Source organism: Lissotriton vulgaris, chromosome 9 (assembly GCF_964263255.1).
Source record: "Lissotriton vulgaris chromosome 9, aLisVul1.2, whole genome shotgun sequence".
NCBI classification, from domain to species: Eukaryota; Metazoa; Chordata; class Amphibia; order Caudata; family Salamandridae; genus Lissotriton; species Lissotriton vulgaris.
Window position 1 is genome coordinate 153607587 of NC_141697.1, and position 12286 is coordinate 153619872.

General features: G+C 41.2%; 1 protein-coding gene across 4 annotated transcripts in view; it reads right to left on the reverse strand.

The window, feature by feature from the left end:
• The window catches only part of MIDEAS (mitotic deacetylase associated SANT domain protein), a 664701-nt gene that overhangs the window by 305061 nt on the left and 347354 nt on the right, over positions 1-12286 (reverse strand). For 2 of the 4 annotated variants that reach the window (XM_086937251.1, XM_086937250.1), the window contains one exon: positions 7335-7444. The exons of the other annotated variants lie outside the window; for them this stretch is intronic. The gene's annotated coding sequence lies outside the window, so the exon portion shown is untranslated. The remainder of the gene's footprint in view (positions 1-7334; positions 7445-12286) is intronic. 4 annotated transcript variants of the gene reach the window in all.

Here is a 12286-nt window from a genome sequence, read left to right on the forward strand (position 1 = left end):
TAAGCCCATTTGTTATCCACAATAAAATAAAACGTAGAGGCAGAGCTAAAATTAACATATTGCTTTTGTGAACAACCAGAAAAGCTCAGGAAGATGCATGCATATAAACTCTAAAACAAATGTGTAAAACTATGCCATGCCAGTGAAAATAAATGAGTGCAAAAGAAACAATTGATGGGTGGAATGCTGGACAATACAAACATTCACCCCCAGTCACAAGGATCGGGGTTAAATCCATCATTCTTTTGCTCCCCATATCACCCCAGTTTGGACCTAGCCATATGCAAATAAGTCTTGACCCTGTTCCTTGTGGGAACAGTCCAACCCGAACTGCCATGCCAGGTCCTCCCTGGACCGGAAACAAGCATCCTGGGACCGGTTTCAATGCATCACCTTTCATCAGCCTGGCTTGCTTGAATCCAGTGGTGTAGTGAGCACGGGACCACGTCTGGGCATACCTTTCCCACTTAGGTCGGCATATGCAAAAGAAACAACTTATGGATGGAATGCTGGACAATGCAAACATTCACCCCCAGTGAAAATAAATGAGGCACAACACGTTATTTAGAGCTGTACAAACGCCCAGGGCATATTCTTTGGAGTCAAGAACAAGTTTTCATATTTAATCTGCAAATTACTAGTCTTCAACATGATTTAGGGAAAGAGAATGGTCGGCTGCGACGGTAAGGTATATACATCTTATTCACGTAAATGCTCAAACTTGTATATATGGTTTATTAGTGCATATCGTTTGCTACTACGGCAAGCACTCTAAGTAAATGCTGTGAATTGAATGCTCAGCTTGCATTATTAATAGTGGCTCCAAAGTAAACATAAGTTCATATGTTTAGAACATTTAACAATTTGCAGCTTTGTTCAGCTGCTTTTAGACACAGTTGACCATGACACTATGCCAGTTCCATATAGTCTTTGGATTAGAGGGGACTGCTCTTGATTGGATCACACCCTACCTTCAAAACAAGACTAGTGTCATCCATATCCCCCCTTTCTCATCCAAACTGTACTTCACAAAAGCAGGGGTCCCTCAAGGCTCTATCATCTCACCCATGCTTTTCAATATTTACATGAAGTCATTACCAGCAATGATCAATGGATTTCAGTTCACATGCTAGAACTAGGCAGATGACACAAATACTTCTAAAACTGGAAAGACCCAAAGACATTGAAAGTTCAAAATCTTCAGTTGCTTCAAAGCCAATGATTAGTGGATGACATTGAGCCACCTCAAATTAACCCTTTCGCTGCGGCGGCTATTCCGCCGCAGCGCTAGCGGGGCGGGCGGCCGCCGCATGCTGGTGACAGAACCGCTCCGTCACCAGCAGCGGTTGAGCTGTGCTTGTGACGGAGCGGTTCCGTCAAGGCCCGCCCCGCTCAATAGAAGCGCCGCGCAGGCGCGAAATCAGCGCCGCGCAGGCCGGGCCATGACGGAACAGCTCCGTCATCAGCACAGCCCAACTGTAGCTGATGACGGAGCGGTTCCGTCATCAGCAGGGGAGGGGTTAAATGCTTCCTAAACAGAAATACTCACATGTGGCTACTGTAAAAATGACGACCCACTCTAAACCTGGCCTGACTACCAAGGACAACCTCCTAAAGTATCTAAAGAAGTAAGAAACCTTGGACTTACCATGGACTTTAAATTACCTATGAATACTCACATGTACAAGTTAGCAAGAGCAAGCTTCATTACTGTGAAAACTCTGCAACGCTAGGTTCAAGCTCCCATCTCTCCGGTACTGCCTAAACTGGATTATACCAATGGCCTCTACCATCGATTATCTTCATCAACTATGAACAAACAAATTAAAAACTCTGCTGCCAGACTACTGCTACTACATACAAAACCACAAGGCCACATCACCCCTGTCGTGAGGGCCATACATTGGTTACTAGAAGATTCATCTTCAAACTTCTTTGAATCACCCATACAGCAATACATGGAACAGGACCACTTTTTGCATCAGGAATAAAATTACCAAATACATCCAACACAGGCACCTTAACTCAAAACACCTGCATACAGGGAAAAAAACGTGTGATACATCTTTCTCGGGTTAAGCAGCCAAACTATGGAATGTATTGCCCCCAAACATAAGAACCACAGATAACCAGATTACCTTCAAAAGACTACTCAAGAGTTGATCTCTTTCATACATGACCAACACACAAACACAAATATATATGCCTGTGCATGCAAATATGTATAATTGTATTATATGAATGTATTTAAATATGTGCATTTCCTTGTAAAATATATATACTACTTAGAACTTAAAAACATGGATATTTTTAGGTCCGCTTAAAAAAAATATAATATAGGTCACTGCATAGTTTTCGTATAAGTTATTTGATTAGATGCTTGTGGGACTCTGGTTATTCTATCTATCATAGTCTGTATATACAATCAAAACAATTATATCTATAAATGCTTCACTATTATAATTGAGGAAAAAATGAAATGTGTTAAACAAAATTATAAAAATACACAAATAAATTACCTTTTACGTATAGCAACATCTGAAAGCCTGATTTGCTAACATCTATCCATACTTGCATGTGTGGAAGTTTATGCAATACATTTTTATATATTTTTATTACTTTCCTTATACATGTATACTCTGTAGGTATGGATCTACATATTGGTCCCTTCACTCCTACTGTAGAAAGAAACAAATTACAACCTTCAGCTACCTCAAATGCACGCTCATCCTAAACCTCTCTCAATATATTCTCTACTTTCAATCCAACTCATCCCAAACCACATTATACTACTAATAACCCTTTTACCCTTTTTAGAATCTCCCATCTATCCCGGCTTTGATTTATCCAAACCTCATTACTAGCAATCAGTGTTACTATTGAGGGTAACATAAGTGTATAAATAAAAGTAGATACCACAATTCTAAAAAAGTCACTAAACACACCCTTCAGTTTTATGGCTTTCCATTGGTACATATTTAGGACTTTCAGGAAGAGTTTTTAGAAATAGGACTGCAACCAATTCTTCTAGCTATCTTCTGTGAAATGCATTGCAGATCAATTCCCTTGCTTAAATTTTTCTCCTATCTCTTGCAGAAATGTATTTATCCTCGCAGATACACTGTTTTCCCTAACATAGATACACTCCTATTCCCCCACTTAACTTTCGTAAAGGGTGGCTATTTCCTACTCCGGAATACAATTTTTTACCTGCCTATCAGGATTAAATTTGAAAAATTTTTACCAGGTGAGAATGTGTTGGAGAGAAGTTGATGAAAGCCATTAAACATGTGTGGGTGTGTACAAATTCTTAGGACATTGCAGATCTGGAGTTGCCACTTCCTTCCTGCTCCCCCACCCAGGGTAGATGTAGCACATAAAAGTCCTGTCATATATGTAGCAGTAGCACTACTGTGTATCAGTACAATCGTTAGTTGCCAACACTAATACAATGACAGACATGTTCAGTAAAGCTTTGTAAACTCAATCGTTTAGAGCCCCCATTTTTTTCATCCGGCTCATCCGCCTGCTAAGTAAACACAGGGCTTCTACATGGAGACAAACCTCACTCATCCCACTGGCCGTGTAACACGAAGCTCTGCCACACTTTTCTGCCCGGTGCCTATTAGAAGCCGCACTTCATACTGATGTCAGAAGAAGCGGATCCTGGTGGAAGAGGGAGCTCATGGCCTGCTGGGAGTTGTAGTGGAGTGATGCCATTGCTTTCTTCTTAAAGTTCATACCAAGTCTGTTCTACTGTCTGCCTCTCTGGGCTCTTACACTCACAAGGTTGTTATGCAGATTTATGTGAAGTGGACTACTGGAGCGATAAACATGAGCCCCAAATGACGTCAGATTTGTTTCTTTTTTAACGTGCAGGGAGATTACGTGATTTGCTCAAAATCACATGGTGATGTGCGTATGCCAAGACTCTAACCTGCTTCTCTGCTTCCAAAGTCGGCACCTCTCTTCCCCAACATCGTTCGCCTGCAATACGAACGGGCAGTGCTTGCTTTCATCTGCAAGTTTTAGTTCTACGCTCCATTTTAAAAGCCTCCTTATGGTGTGTACATTGAATTGCGAAGGTCAAGAATTTTCAAACTGCAAGACACCATCTATCAATCTGCATTTCTTGTACCACAATGCATGAGGGTGTATTTTTGGACAAGGAGAAATAAGACAAGCATTTGCAGTGTGATAGGTCTTGCATTACTGAAAGTTTGAGCTAAAGGCATTGCATTATATGGAACCAATGTCAGCGGGCTTGATAAATCTCGCCTAGGTGCCTCTCTAACCATAGGTCCCACGCTCCTACTCTGGGCAATAGCTTGCTTAATCTCCACAATGGCCCCCTCGCTGCCGGGGATGCCTGGCTTCACCTTGGGGATGCCCAATAGGGACCATCTCACAGGGAAAGCCAGGACGGGTTCCCCAGCGGCACACAGCGCCAAGAAACCCCGGGGTGAACGTGCGCTCTACAAATTCGTACTAACATTATTATTTGCACTGCCATTAGCTCAAACTTTACAAATGCGTGTTCCTTTTGTAGGTCTGGCACAGCTGTCCTCAGTCCGTATGTCAAACAAACAACTTTCAAAAATGCTAGAGAGGTAATAATAATCTTTATTTAGATATAAAACATATCTTTAAAAGAATTTACAGTTCACAGCCTGCTAGAGAGGTGCTTTGGCTCCACCCACATGATGGTGGACAGGAGTATGTTCGGATTGGGCAGAATTATATGCTTCAACAGAAAAAGTGCTTCCACTCCACACAGCTGTGGTTATTTTGTTTATCGAGCTGCCCGAGCTTGAACTTTCAGAGGCAAACACATGCCACTGTAATGCTGTAAATTGTCTTGGGTAAGTAGATAACTTAGTGTTTATTTTTCTCTAACAGCAGAGCAGTTTAGGGGCAGTGATGAGGAACGTGTTGGTGTTTTCAAGCCCCAGCACACTTCCGCCTCTAAAATTAAACTTGAGTGTAGAAGGATGTTTGACAGCAGAATAGGATGCCCAGGGCTACACTAAACTATGTGGAATTTTAGGTCTGACTTGACAACGCAGCCGCCATTAAGTGATCAACAAAATCAAGCTTTCAGAGCAGTACTGACAGAGGCACCTAGGCTCCTCCCACTTCTTGGTTCCCACAAGTACAGGATCTGATTGAGTCAACGGTATATGCTTTCACTAAAAGGTCTACTTATATTGGCCCTTTTGGATTGTGGCAAAGCTTATACTCGTTACAGCAGGACTGAGTTGGTTAGGGTGGCAAGCCAGTGATCATGACTATAGGCCTAACCTGTTTATTATAAAATGTTTTCATAAAGGTGAAAAAACGGTCATATTTAATTTGAAAAGTATAGGTTAACCCCTTAGCTGCGGCGGATATTCCGCCGCAGCGCTAAGGGGGAGGCGGGCCGCGCCGCGCTCCCGTACTAATGACGGAACCGCTCCGTCACGGCCCTCGGGTGGGCTGTGCTTGTGACGGAACGGTTCCGTCACGGCCCCGCCTGCTCTTTAGAACGTCAGCGCAGGTGCGGAATTCACACCGCGCAGGCGCGGCGAGCGGGCCGTGACAGAACCGTTCCGTCACCAGCACAGCCCACCGAGGCTCGTGACGGAACGGTTCCGTCACGAGCACACAAAGGGTTAAAATCACTAGTCATTTAAGAGTACATTGTTGTCACTCTATATCACAGCTTACATAGAATCTGAGAGATTACCATATTCAACAAGGGTGGAGGTGGTTACACCCCCTGTACATGGATGTAGAAAATTTCCTCTTTGAGAATCCTGGTAAGGCCCTTATTGAAGGGAAGGTATTTTGTTTAGAAACCTATCGTTTTTTTGACTGTTCTAATTGTATGGCTGTATGCCTGATAGTTGCCCTATGGCAATGCTATTCCGATGCAATAGACTGGTCTGCTTATTATCAAATTTTATGACAAAGGCAGTTAGTCTAGCTTATGTGTTGTGAAAAGTTTTTATTAAAACCCAGTAAGCCTTTAACAGTTGGTGGTAATCTCATTTAGTTAAAAGCTGTAAATAGGTATTTTGTTTCATGTGCTCACAGTTTACCATAGTAGGCAAGGGTACTGGTGTTAACCACCCACTAGGACCAACCCTGGGAGTTCTCAGTGAGGAGTCGTGTTAATCCTTTTTGAGAGGGCTTGTATATAGATTTGCAAACTATATTCCTACATATCTGTAATTTTAGATCTGTGTGCATGCTGGTTGCCAGTTTATGTACGCTTAAACAGGCTAGTGTTGGTTTAGGTGCAAGGCCAATGGTGAAGGGTAGCAGATTCCATAGGTGTGATCTGTGTACTGTGAAAAGTTATGATAAAGCAAGTAGGCCTCACCTACTTATCGTGAAATCATGGTTTAAAGGCAATATTCTTTTAAGGGTGGATTGGAATTACACTGTGCTAAAGCCTGTCAGCGGGAACTTTGTTACAAGGAATCTCAGCTATTACCGCAAGGATTTGGTATAGGGTACCACCTGAGCAATTATGGGGACAGAAGATATGCACTACTATAATCTTTATTAAGCTCTCTTAGGCGAGACAGTATTGAGCTTTATTTACTGCAATTTTGTATACATTTATAGTTTTATGACTGTGTGCCTAATGGCTACCTTTTGAGAAAGCTTATGCGGAGTGCAGATTTGCTGAGATGTTTGAGGTGACAAGCCAATGATAAAGACCATAGGCCTTAATGTTTATTAAGAAGCGTTACGATTAAGGGAGTGGGCCAGACGTTCAATGAGAAGAAGAGCACATGTTAAAGTCAGAGGATTAAGGGTGGATTGTTATTACTCTGAAGTTAAGCCTACTGATAGATTTTTTGTTACAAGAAATCTCAGATTACCTTAGTAGGCCAGGGTTATGGTGCAGTTACCTCATCCCCGACAACTATGGGTCAAGGTCTGAACTGTAAGAATCCTTGTTGTTAGAAGATATAGTATTTTGATTTGCCAGCTAAAGTTTTGTGTTCATTTACTATTTTAGGACTGTATGCAAGATGGTTACCTTGTGGGAAAGCTTAAGGTCAATACAAGAGATTTGAGTTGGTTATGAAAAGCCAGTAATACCAGCTGGTTCTATAGGAAAAGATATTTGAGATGCCATAGAACTAAATCTGTTAATTACGAAAAGTTAGGATTAACGCTTTAAGCCTGACATACTGATTGTGAAAAGCATATGTTAAAGTCAATAGCATTTATGAGAGAATAGTTATTTCTCTGTATTAAAGACTACAGGTGTTTTGTTAGGGAAACATCATTTACTACGAAGCAAATAACACGCATAACGTTTACCACGCGTCACTCACCACGCAAAGGTCTTTCCCACGCGTATGCCTTCAACGACCGTCTTTACCACGCGAGTGGTATTCCTTCCTGTCGTCGTTCTGCAAGTACGATCTGCGTGGGCTTTGGGGGGCTGGGGGGAATTAAGGGAAAAACAAGCGGATATTAATAAATAAATAAGAAGAAAACGTTAAAAAAACGCTCTACAATGCCTCAAAACAAACAAGGAAAGAGCACGTCATAATAGAAGTCCTTTATCAGTTTTGATAGACGTGTTTTGACGCTTGTTTCCGTGGTCGGTGGAAGAAAGGGCTGATGGTGAAAGACGTACAGGGGTAAGATAAGAATCAAAACTTTGTAAATTAGGGTATTAATTAAGCGCATTATGAAAAAAATAAAAATAAAATGTAAGGGAATCTGTTGTTTATTATTGTTTAAAACATCGATCTTTTCCTTCGTAATGCATGTAGCCTATCAGTATCATTATGTAAATTTAAATGGGACGTCAGATGTTTCGTAACGTTATGATTGCGGAGTAAAAACATGCGTTGTCAAATGCTGCGTGCAAAAGACACATGCGAACTAAAATTCGCGTGGTAAAGGCATGCGTGGAACTTGTAATCGTTGAATAATCATATATTCGTTTTGTTACACAAAATGTCACAGATTATCTTTGAAGGGAATGATTTTGATGTTTGTTTCCACCTCTGTGAGACCATAGGGTTTAAGACTAGCACTGTAATAATTCTTGCTAGAATCTTCATAGCTGTCTACTAGGATCTTGTAATAAAAAATATTTCAGTTTGAGATAGACAGTGAGAGATAGGGTCGGCTTTGTTCTGCCAGAGTGTCATTTACTCCATGCTTCCATTCATGACGGTACTGCATGGGGTAACTGTTCAGTCCACATTAGGCATTAATTAGCTCTCTTGCCCCGTGATTGCATTTTCTGATAATGTTCTCCTCCACCTGAAAGGTAGTGCACTTCAGTGTCAGGGTTGGCTGTATAGTTCTATCATTTTCAACGTAGGCGCTTTTATAGTTCTTTCATGTATTTGCTTCTCGTTTTATTTTTTCCTAAACAAGATTACATCTCTGCAGGATTTAATAGTGGGTTTTTGCTTGCCACTCATTTTATCTGCAGTGTGCTGCATTCCATGCGCCTACTTACTCTAAACCCGGAGACCATAATGGAAAGCTGTTATCCATACTGTATCATACTTTTACTGTTCCAAGATTGCCAACACGTTATTTTTAAATGTGGGGGTCCATACTGGAACTTTCAAACAAGGACTGATCACAATCTCTCTGCAAGACAGACACTCACAGCTATGTTTTGTTATTGCAAACAAATTTCCACCGTGTTTAGACTAGAGCATGCATTTTTTTAGCCACTTTTTTTCCTTTTCAATTATTGTGCACATGTTGTTGTATTTCAGTGTGTTTTACTGCAGTTGTGTTGAGGGGGATGCAAGAATGAGTCAATGGATGAACAAATGGATGCTTGAATGCAAAGATAAGTGACAAGAGTGCATACATGATGACTTTGCTACACAAAGCTCCTTGCTAAGAGCCCAGAAAAACCGAAACGGCTCTTCCTTAATATTCGGGATTAACTAGCACTGGGGCATTGACAGTAAGCTACCTCCGTATACAAGCTCAGAAATTCAAGACCAGAGCGCGATACACGGAAACTGACAATCTGCACAGGCGTGTTGGGAGACTTAAATATCGGTCAAAGCTTATTGAGACACTTCCTCCTGGTGCAGGCTCCACAGCCTCCCTGCGAAGGCTCCACAGCCTCCCTGCGCAGGCTCCTACATGATGACTTATTGAGTGCCTAAATCCATCAATGACACAAAAGGCATTTTCATTCACAAGCCAGACCAACTGGCATTGCCAAAGGTGGTTATTTCCCTCCGATTACTTCACTGATACTTACTGAATGATGGTCTATGATGCTACCAGTGTTAAGTGCATGGAGTTAAGCAGAGTATGCATAAGGCGTACACCGCCTTTTCTTACATGACCGACTAACTCTCGCTGCTTTCTAGTCGATGCTACAGTAGTAACAATAATATTAATAACAGAATGTTGATATAGCCTGTTCCCTCCCTCGCTCGCCTCCATCCCAGAGCCAGGAGTCTTCCTACTGGTTGCATTAAGTACATAACAAAGAAACAATATAGCATACTATACAGTCACGTTTTGGGAGCACTGTTAAATTAAGGAACACCGACTTGAATAATTTTGTTGGTCTACAGGAGGTAACAGGCTAAAACGATCCTTCTGCAATAGGAGAGTTTTTGACCCGCAAGTTGTGTTTGTGTATATATATATATATATATATATATATATATATATATATACACACACACACACACACATATATATACTACACACACGCTTTAAAAAAAAAAAACTATATGCAAGAGAAACATTTGAGTTGCCTTACAAGGTAATGTGTGCAAACCTTAACCAAGGCTGCCAAACCATTTTATACCAGTTTTTTTTTCATTTAAAAACATTTGCAGCGTATTCACAGCCCGTTTGTGTATCCAGATTTATATTTTCATCATATCTGAAATCAACATTGTATGTGGAAAGGACAAGCTGCTCAGTGGTCATATCAGCTCTGCTGTAAAGTGTTTTTCTCACTATCATCAAATCTCTAGAGGCTATGTTGCGAGAAATTCCCATTACAGAAATTATCATAATGTCAAATTTATGCTGTAACAAATGTAAGGAGATTATTCTAGCCTTCCTTACGATTTATAGGCTCCGAGTAAAGACTGGTTTTGGGGCCACTAGACGACATTTAGTGTTAAATGTGTTAAAAAATTACACATCTATACCATATGTGTTTGCATAATTTACTTTCGGCAAATATATTTAAACTTGTTAGGAATTGCTTATGTTGCATATACATTTTATAAACACTCAAGATTACAGGAAACCTTTTTCCAGGTACACCTGTGTATATATACTTGCTTGCAAAATGTTTTAGTTGGAGGGCGGGGTCTTCACAGAAGAGTCTGAAGCCATTCAGGTAAGAGAAGTTATTTTTTTTCCATGTTATGTCTTTAAATTATAGCAAAAGTACGTCAGGGCTCCAAGTGCAGTGAGAGAGAGGAGAGTGGGACAGTGAGGGTGGATGAAGCCTTGACAAGACCTACCGGGTTTTGCTGTAACCTAAACACCTAACATGAAATAAAGAATTTACTCTAACTGAATGTCTTCAGTATTGTGTGTGAAGACCCTCTCCTCCAACTACAGCATGTTTGCAAGTAGGACATGTCCCCATCATGCGTTAGCCTCGTCACCGAACCCAAAGTCTTCCTTTAACAGAGGGTTTCTCTGTCACCCATAAACCTACATATTCAAGGCACAAAACAAAACCAACATTTACCCATGTATTACCACTATTAAAAAGTCCCTTGACCAGACTCCTAAAACGAACCTTTTCATCATGACTACACTTAGTGTCCCCGGACATCACCTCACTTTCCTAAACTACACAACACAACATACTTTCACACTTTTTCCATCTTCCACACAAGCAACACATACATCCCCACAAGGTTAACCACCTCGCACATGGGCAACCCAGCACTACAAACACCTCACATCCAGTCACACTAGCAGTCCAAACCATAATGACGAAGTGCCAAGCCAAAGAAAGCACTTAATCTAGAACCAATACCAAGCCTGCTGGAAACTGCACCAGAATTCGTTGGGAGATCTTCTGAACATAATCATGACATCCTCCTATACATGCATACTTAACAAGCATTGGCTAAATTTATAGACAACACAATAAAAGCTAGAGCAGTCCACCAACACAATCACTGACACCAGACTATATCAGAAGGCAAAGAAGTACTCACCTACAACACACTAGTGATTCATAAAACACTACAAGTCAAGCACAACACTAACCAACCCCATCAACGCAACCTAAATAAAACACACAAAACAATCACAAATGTACTTAGTCTCCTGTACCACACTGCTCACAATTCTTCCCATTTGTACAGATTGGGGACTGGTAGCAGAGCACACCAATGAGAAACATGTGGCTACCACACACAAAATCACAGGGTACTACTATTACCATGATTTTCACTCCATGGGGTACAACCCCGTGCAATCACTCGTGACATGGTAGGTTTCTTCTTCCACATCAAACTCCTGGGGTACTCCACCATGCACCTTTTCACAACAGGGTACTACACTTCCCAAATTCAGCACACTGTGTGGCTACTCTTGCATACAAGCCCTTAGCAACAGAACATGGTTCTTTCCACAACTGGAGTCAACACACCGTGTTCTACACTTTTACCTCTCCCAACGGGGTACTATGTTTACCCACATCCACGACACTGACAGGCACAACCAGCACATATCTACACAACATGCAGGTACGTGCATATGATTTTCCCTAAACGAATAGCTAGACTCCATATGAAGTTGAAAGTATATCTCCCCACAGTACTCCAAAAACAATTTGAAGGTGGAGAATGTAATCTTCCCAACCTGTCTTGCAGTATTAAGCATATTCAGCACACCACAACAAAACTAAAATTCCCAAACTGAGGTCAACTTACACAGCAACAAGCCAACAGATGAATTACCATAGCAGGCATGTCTTTGCACATGTCATTAAGTAAGGTTCACTGACCGAACGACTCCAATACAGCATAAAGATTTTAAAGATAGAATAATACAGACTTCCTTGAATCCCATTCACCCCGCTGTTTAGGTGAATGTCATATTTTAACATTGCAATTGGACAAATGCCAGGCAGGCATTTCGACTTCACGTGACTTCAGGACACAGTATACTCCAACAACAGTCATTTCTATCTCCAACGTTGATGGAGCTAGTCACACTTCTCTTTCAATCATGTTTTGAGGAGCACTGCTCTGGATGAAAAGCTTTAATCAGAACAAAACGAGCCACAAAGCATCTGATC